Source organism: Mus musculus, chromosome 1 (genome assembly GCF_000001635.26).
Source record: "Mus musculus strain C57BL/6J chromosome 1, GRCm38.p6 C57BL/6J".
Classification (NCBI taxonomy): Eukaryota; Metazoa; Chordata; class Mammalia; order Rodentia; family Muridae; genus Mus; species Mus musculus.
Genome location: NC_000067.6, coordinates 16,710,767 through 16,720,220, shown reverse-complemented (window position 1 = coordinate 16,720,220; position 9,454 = coordinate 16,710,767).

The window sequence follows — 9,454 nt, the reverse complement described above, 5'->3', positions numbered from 1 at the left end:
AGACTGGGTACATCTTCTCCTAGTGAGGTTAGACAAAGCAGCCCAGTTAGGGGGAAGAGATCCAAAGGCAGGCAATGGAGTCAGAGATAGCCTCTGCTCCTGTTAGAAGTCCCATATGAAAACCAAGCTGAATGTATGTTTCATATATGCAGAGAGCCCAGGTCAGTGCTACACATGCTTTCTGATTGATAGTTTAGCCTCTGCGAGCCCCTATTAGCCCAGGTTAGTTGATTCTGTAGATTTTCCTGTGGTATTCTTGACCCCTCTGGCTCCTTCACTTGCAGGACCCCTGATTGGTAGTTCAGGCAAATTGGTTGATTCTGTAGGTTTTCTTGTTGTGCCCTCCCCCAGCCTTGAGTGGCTAGCCCACCTAGGTTGGAGTCTTCCTAGGTACCCAAGCTAGGTAAAGTCTATAGTCCTGTCACATCTGCAGCTTCCTCCAAGACACCACTACCCATTGAGAGTCTGAACTTGTTTTCCTGACAAGATCCTGACAAAACAAGATGATCCTGACAAGCCACAAGATCCAGTAGTAGTGAGGGATGCCCCCCCCCTTTTTTTTAATTCAGACTCAAAAAGTAAACATTGGGCCTTGATCAGAAAGTTTATCTTGGTCTCATTCTTCTCTCGACATCCCTCCCATACAGCCCCAGATTTCCTTTCAGGAACCCAGTACATGTAGCCACTGGTGGCTAAATCTTGTGTTGTCCTTGACCCCTCTAGCTCCTTCAAGCCTTTCCTCCCCCTCTGCTGAAGGATTCCTCAAGTTCTGCATAATGTTTGGCTATGAGCCTCTGCATCTGTTTTCATCAGTTTTTTGGGTGAAGTCTCTCAGATAGCAATTATGATAGGCTCCTGTCTTCAAGAATAACAGAAAATCATTAGCAGTGTCAGGGTGGGATCCCTCTCATGGGCATGGGTCTTGTTCCCTCGATTTCTGTCCCATCTTTACCTCAATGCATCTTGTAGGCAAGACAAACTGTGGATCAAAGGTTTATGGGTGAGTTAGTGTCCCAATCCTTCCATTGGAAGTCTTGCCTGGCTATAGGAGATGGCCAGCTTAGACTTCATATCCCTCGTTACTAGGAATCATAGCTAGGGTCACCCTCATAGATTCCTGGTAGTTTCCATTTCCCTAAGTTTCTTGTTCATGACAGAGATATCTGATTCTGCTTTATTTTTAATAATGTATGGAGCCTGACCCTGTGGATCTGGAGACAGAATTATAGGCATTTGGAAGTCTATAATATGTAAGCTACCTGAAATAGAACCAAACTCTGGTCTCCTGGAAGAGCAGGACGTTCTCTTGCTAACTATTGAGATATTTCTCAAGACCCATACCTATTATTTTGAAAAGCTTCCTTCAAGTTACACAGAGCACCTGAACTTGTGATTCTCATATCTCACTCAATGTATAAATTACCTGGGATTACAGATTTGAGTCAATAGGTGAAGCTTCCAACTCAGTCTTTTGGAAGCTCCTTCTAAGTTTCAGAGCACTCTAGACTTTGGTCCTGGGACCTCTTGCTTTCTCTATATCTACTCATTTCCTCTGTTGACAACATCCAAATGTTTATCTCCAGTCCAGAACTCATTCCTGAACTTCAGACTCAGGTAGTCTTTGTCTTTTCAAAGTCTCCACTTAGATGCCTAGTATATATTTTCAAATTTCCAAATGCAAACTCCATGACTAAAACCCATTCCGCCCAACTTTTCTACCTCAAGCAATAACTCCATCCCTACATTTGCTCAGAGGCAACTAAATCATCTCAGCTTTTCTTTTTCATATCTTACATCCAATCAGTAGCAGAAGTAATTTTGTAGTTGGTTATATCTTCAGAATAAACTCGGCATAGATCATTCTTACGCCTCCTCCATCTAATACCTGGATTACTTCAAGTCTCTCAACTTCCTTCCCCACCCAAACTGCTGCCAAAACTCATGCAACTTCTTTCCATGTCAACAGATGGATGCCAGACCATGCCTTTTTAAAGTGTGAGTGATAGCATTCCCTACAAAACCTTCTAGTGCTTTTCCATCTCTTAAAGCAGCAGCCCAAGTCCTAAGGATGGTTTGTCAAACTCCAGCATGTGCCTACTCTCTCCCCACACACCTCTGGCTTCTCTTGCCTCATAAGCACCTCCCTCTTCTTCTGCAAGATCACTATGCACACTCCAACCCCAGGACCTTGACTCCAACAGTTCTCTCAACTTGCAATGCCTTTACCCACAGAAAACCACATGCCTTGCTAATGCACTCTTTCAAACTTCACCTTCTGAGTGAGGTCTTTCCAGTTACCCTATATAAAACTACAAATGTCACTTCCTTTCTCACTGCCATGTCTCCCATTTCTGTAAGTGTGGCATGTACATGGTATGTTTGCTTATAAAAATACCCTGTCATACACTTTCTCCTTGAAAATATAGATTCTTTGAAGACAGAATGTACTGTATATATAGTAAATGTATAGTAAAGCCTTTGTGTCTGGCTTTGAGTGAAATGTTTCAGCAGAGCCTTTGCTATGTTTGGGTTAATCAATAGAGGCTGAGAAATTGTTATGAGACTGTTTGAACCTGAGGAAATAATGTCTCTTTAAAGAATCTGCACATGGTACTACTTGAGAACTTGGAGCTACACCAGCCTCAGTCCTAAGACACTCCTGGTAAACCTGGAGTATGACTAGCCGTGATCAAAAGGGACTGAGATTTGTGTGGATTGTCTGCTCTCATGTGCAGCAAAGAGTAACTTAACTTTGGTAGTTGGGACCTTTCCCAGCCCCAATTAACCTTGTATGATGTTTAAATAAAGTAACTGGATTGAGCTAGCTGGGTATCAGTCTTTCCCAAGAAGGCTAAACCTCTCTGCTCCTTTGGAAAATGAAGGCTTAGCATTTGTTGAGCTTCTCGCTCTACTGTGCCACCTATGACTAACATCAATCAGTAATAGAGATTTATTTTGTTATGTTTTCTGTTGTTCAGTGCTATAACAGCAGTGCTTAAAACAGATGAACATACAGCAGGTAACCAGTAAGTATTAGTCAAATGATGACATGCACATAACTTGAATCATTTTTTTTATTATTATTATTTATTATATGTAATTACACTGTAGCTGTCTTCAGACACTCCAGAAGAGGGAGTCAGATCTCGTTACGGATGGTTGTGAGCCACCATGTGGTTGCTGGGATTTGAACTCCGGACCTTTGGAAGAGCAGTCGGGTGCTCTTACCCACTGAGCCATCTCACCAGCCCCAACTTGAATCTTTTATAAGAAAAAATATTCATTCGTCCAATAGATGTAGATTCAGAGCAAATGCAGGTCTGGTTTTGCTCCTGATATCTTGTGAGCAAACAGGCTGAGCACCCCACCAGGTTCGTGGAATTTAGTTTAATAATAGATAACCAAATGGCAAGCACTTGAGTGAGGAAGGGTGGTGAAGCTGGGTTCTACCCCAGCGCATCAGTGGTTGGTGGGGAGAAAAGACCTGGAGGTGGAGAAGCCACAGGAGAGTGGCAGGGTCATAGTCTCACTTGGGATTGCTTCTACCCAGTATCAAAAGCATGCTCTAGCTGACCTACTGACAGTAACATGGGGCTCAGAAGACCAATGCCCATTACAGAGAGGGAAGGTAAAGAAAAGTGAAGATGTGGAGCTGAGCCAGACAGGGTTATGCATGTGTCATAGAGCTAGACTTTAGCTTGTGTTAAAACAAGCTAAAGTCTATGTTGACATAAAATTAACCCTTTGTCAATTTGACACACAAACACATCACAGCCTTTTCTTATTCATACCCAAGATCTCACATTAAAAATACACATTACTGTAAAATTCTCACAGTCTTTACAAATTCAAACGCAGTAAAAATTCAGTCTTTTTAAAATATCCAAAATCCCATTTAAAAGTTCAAAGTCTCTCAGTTGTGAGCTCCTATAAAAGTCAAAATTAAGTTAAATACTTCCTTCAAGGGAAAAGAGCCAGGGCACAGTAGCAACCTAAACAAAGCAAAACCAATATCCAACAGTATAAATAGTTCAATGTCCAGTTGTCTTGGATTCACTCACAATCTTCTGGGCTCAGGAGCTTAAATCACTTCTCCAGCTCTGCCCTCTGCAATGCACACAGCTTGTCTTCTTGGCTCTCGCTGCCCCCACTCTGCTGCTGCTGTTCTTGGTGGTCATCCCATTGTCCTGAAGTCTTTAAAAAGCTGGGGTCTTCCGTAGCAACTGGGCTGCACTGCACCGATAACCTCCACTAAGGCACCTTCACCAATGGACTCTCCTGGCCTCTCACAGTTCCAAGTCTCAGCTGCTTTCCATGATCCTTTCATGTCTTCAAGACCAGTATGACCTGAGTGACTTTTAAACTACCACCAACTCCCACTGCCAGCATGAGGAATAACCTTAGCTGTCTCTGGAACACAGCTTTTGTGTGCCTTCACAAAACACTTCTCAGAAGGTTTCAGCTCAATGAAACTGGACTCTTCCTCTTCCTCTTCCTCCTTCCTTCTATGTTTTGAGACAGGGTTTCTCTGTTTGATTTTGGCTATCCTGGACCTTAATCTGTAGACCAGGCTGGCCTTGAACTCACAGAGGTTCTCCTGCCTCTACCTCCTGAGTAGAGTTTAAAGGTGTGCATAACCACCATCCAGCTATGCTGGTCTCCTCTTTCTTAATCCCTGCTAATTTCTTAGCTCCAGCTGACAAGCATCAACTGTCCTTGTAACTGTTTCACTCATTTCAGTGGTGCTGGTCTCTTGATAATCAAAGCTGACTCTTCAGCCCCAGATGGCCAGACTCTTGCAGGATATGTGATCACAGTGTGAACCCCAAGATTGTGTTATTTATCAGAAAAAAAATAACTGTTTCTAGTTGAGTTGTGGCTCAGCCCTTAGCATACACTTTAGTCCCTCCAGCTGGAGTCCAGACACACCCTTAGTACACACCTCTAATCCCAAACAATGAAGGTAAAGTTGTTTGTAGAAGGAAGCACCCATGTTTAAAGTGATGTTTGATTGAGTTGTTAAGGTCTAGGTAAAATATTAAGGCCGAGGTAACTGTTACCTGGCTAGTCTGCCATTATAAGGAAACTTTCCAATATGTTTCTATTATCATTAGAAAACTTTCTAACACCAAGTTGATTACATATTCTATTATGTTCTGTGCCCTTGGAAACCAATCTCTTCTTCCATCTGCAGGGTGTGGTTCTGAGGGATACCTTATGCCATCTCTTTCTAGGGATCCATACTATGAAAATCTTCCTTGTCTGGCCTCAGTAGGAGAGGATGCACCTAGCTCTGCAGAGACTTGAAGTGCCAGGGTAGGGAGATACCCAGGGTGGCCCACCCTCTCAGAGGAAAAGCAGAGCAGTTGGGAAAGGGACTATGTGAATTTGAGACCAGGAACGGGGCAGCAATAGGAATATAAAGTAAATATATAGGGACGGGGCATTTCTTTCAAGGTCAGCAAGACACCCCTACCCCACATAGTCACAAACGGCTGACTTTGGGGCTTCTTGTCTACTTTGATGGAAATATATATATATATATAATATCATATAACATGTTATATGATAATAGTATTTTTAAAGCACCAATAGTAAATTTACTCTATTTTAATATAATTTATCTCATAGTTTATAAAAGTAATGCTCACATAAGTTTGTAAGTTATCAAAAGAGGACATAGAATGTAATTCAGTGGTAGAATGCATGCTTAGCATCTATGAAGCCATTTATTCAATTCCCAACACTAGAAAAAATAAATAATTATAATGCAAAAAAATCTTCCTTGATGTTATATCTGTATTTTTACATTTCCCAGTACCTGCTTAAAATAGACACTAAGATCTTTAAAATACAAGCAACACATCTGATCTGTAATCTCAGCACCTAAGAGGCAAAGACAGAAGTGTAAGGAATCCAAGACCATCTTGAGCTACACAGTGAGAACCTGACTCAAAGACAAGAAAAAGGAGGAAGAGGAGCAGGAGGAGGGAGGAGCAGCAGGAGGAGGGAAGAGCAGCAGGAGGAGGGGGGAGCAGCAGGAGGAGGGAGGAGCAGCAGGAGGAGGGAGGAGCAGCAGGAGGAGGGAGGAGCAGCAGGAGGAGGGAGGAGGTGTGGGGAGCAGGTGTGGCGGCAGTCCCAAAGGCGCCAGGGACTGCAGCTAAGTCATATGACTTGCACCTGACTTCCTCATATAAGACACAAACATCTTGAGTGCTGCGCAGGTGTACCAGGATACAGGTGAATCCAATTTGGTGGAGATTTGCCCCTGCTGCCCTGATTAGCTGAAGCTGCGTGCCTGGTGAGGTGGCGTGGCCTGCTGTGCGTGGATGGGAACTGAGAGTATAAAAGAGTGAGAGGCCCAGGGTTCGGGGGAGATATAAAAACAGGGGAGATATAAAAACAAGAGAGATATAAAAACAAGGGAGATATAAACAAGGGAGATATAAACAAGGGAGATATAGAGAAAGAAGAAACAGGACTGAATAAACGTGTGCAGAAGGATCCTGTAGCAGCGTCGTTCTTGCTGGCGAGTTGGGGGCGCGCTCGAGAGTTGGTGCTGAAACCCGGGAAAAGAAACATCTTCAGGCATGAGCGAAGACCCCCTGCTACAGGGAGGATTCAGAACTGCATCACGGGGAAGGAGTGGTTAATAAAAGTTCCTGTAAAACAGACTGTTGAGAAGGATCCGGCGTGGATTCAGAACTCTTCAGCTGGGGAACGGTACTGATGAAGAGAAAGAAGAAAGATGAAGACTGAATAAACTGCTGTTAGAAGGACTGGTGGTCGTGTCGTTCTTGCTGGTCGAGAGTGGACGCGACAATTGGTGGCCCGTACGGGGAACCGACTCCCCCACCGAGTTCAGAACTTTCAGCAGTCAGTGGTTGCAGGCAGGGTAAGTTCACGGTGAGTGAAACTTGCGACCCCAGGAGTTTGGGAAGGACCTCGGATAAAATAGAGGCAAGCATAAAGTTGCCAGGAAGCAGGCACAAGGTAACAAAAGGTTCATGGCTTTGGGACAAGTTAAGGTTCCCGGTTTGGGGACAAGTTAAGGAACTATGATAACCTCAGTGTAGTGATCAAGAGATCCTCGCTGTGTAGTTATGCTTTTTTCTCCCGTTGACCCTTTGTGGGTAGGTCTGATAGTTTTGGTCTTGTTTGTTCTGATATATGGACTCTGTTACTGTTTGAAACTGTATGTAGAGGCAGTCAAGACAGGTCAGAAAATCCTTACAGAGCAACAAGAAAGTATGTCGGAAGAGGAAAAGGGCTTAAAAAGAAAAAGGAAAAAGAAAGGAGACACAGTGTTATCAGGTGGTCAGGAAGGACGAAACAAAAGAGCCGAGGCGGAGGAGGAAGGCGAATTAGCTTCTGCGTCCTCTCCCTATGCCTCCTCAGCAGCCACCTATAGGTGGACCTTCTGTCCGGAGGTTTGGAGAGAGGATAGATTCTCCTTGCTGGGATGTCCTATTTTCACCGACCAAGCAGGGCAAAGATAGCATGGGATAGGGATATGCTGCTTGGTTAAGGTCGCTTTGCACAACAACAAACAGGATATCCACTGCAGGTGTTTGAGCAGGTGAATCAGATTGCCATAAGGGCTTGGAAATCATTGCCCAACAGAGGGGAAGTTAGTGAAAACTTGACTCTCATATTGACTCCCCAGATGAACACACAGGTGATTGAGGTTATGGTCTCATTACCACGAGGTATTGTGTCCATCTCCCCTGGGGATCGACCAGATCTGGTGTTGACGTGGGCGAGAGGGTCTGTTTGTGTGTTTCCACAGGACCAGAGGGAACCTCTTTGGGTGCCGGAGAGATTGGTGAGACGCTGCAAGAATGAGGCTCCTGATCCAGTTGCCCCTGTGGATGTGGTGGATGGTCCCAAAAACACAAACGATGGAGCAGAGATGGGAGATCCTTTCGGTATTCCAGAAGCCGATACCAGCTCGACATGACATTCAAATTTTTCCACGCTTTTTGATCCCTGAATTCCCCTTAAAGAGATAGCCCCGCTGGCTATCTATCCCTTGCTTCAGGGAAGATGAGCGGGGATGAGAGCCCTGGGATGTATGATTGTTATAGTGTGTGTGTGTTTTTTGTGTTTGGCACATGTGTTAGGTGCAGAGTGTGCAGCCCGCACTTTCGCCATGGTAGCGTAGGCTTTTGCTGCAGTGGAGGCGGGACAATCTCCTCAGATTCGGTTTGCCGCTCTAAAAGAAACTATGCTGCGTTATGCCGTGGGGTGCGAGGCTAAGCACTGCACAGAGGATAGCTTGCTGTTGGCATCCTGTGGAAGGCATGTCTGATTGCATGAAGGTTCAGTGTCCTAGTTCCCTTCCCCCAGGAAAAACGACACGGGAGCTGGCCAAGACCTCTCTGGGTGATGAGCCTAAGGGATGGTTTTGTGTAGGGCCCCTATGCTTGCACACTGGGGATCAGACCTCTACCTTCACCCATGAGGCTTGCTTGCAGCAATTAAGATCTGGCCATAAGTTAATTAACATCCTGGCCTTTTGATGCACCTGCCGCAAGCAAAACACAATCTCCCCAGGTGTGGCTTGGCATGATTGAGAGGTAGTCAGTGATAAGACTCCCTGGGCATGTCACCAACCTAAGACAGGGATCAAACCAATGCTGTTTGTCACCCAAGGACGGGTAAGGGGCATGGCTGCGGGGGGCTATCTACAGACATTCTCTCTGCCAAAAAAGAAAAAAGGGGGAATTGTGGGGAGCAGGTGTGGCGGCAGTCCCAAAGGCGCCAGGGACTGCAGCTAAGTCATATGACTTGCACCTGACTTCCTCATATAAGACACAAACATCTTGAGTGCTGCGCAGGTGTACCAGGATACAGGTGAATCCAATTTGGTGGAGATTTGCCCCTGCTGCCCTGATTAGCTGAAGCTGCGTGCCTGGTGAGGTGGCGTGGCCTGCTGTGCGTGGATGGGAACTGAGAGTATAAAAGAGTGAGAGGCCCAGGGTTCGGGGGAGATATAAAAACAAGGGAGATATAAAAACAAGGGAGATATATAAAAACAAGGGAGATATATAAACAAGGGAGATATAAACAAGGGAGATATAAAAACAAGGGAGATATAAAAACGAGGGCGATATATAAACAAGGGAGATATAAAAACAAGAGAGATATAAAAACAAGGGAGATATAAACAAGGGAGATATAAACAAGGGAGATATAGAGAAAGAAGAAACAGGACTGAATAAACGTGTGCAGAAGGATCCTGTAGCAGCGTCGTTCTTGCTGGCGAGTTGGGGGCGCGCTCGAGAGCAGCAGGAGGAGGGAGGAGCAGCAGGAGGAGGGAGGAGCAGCAGGAGGAGGGAGGAGCAGCAGGAGGAGGGAGGAGGTGTGGGGAGCAGGTGTGGCGGCAGTCCCAAAGGCGCCAGGGACTGCAGCTAAGTCATATGACTTGCACCTGACTTCCTCATATAAGACA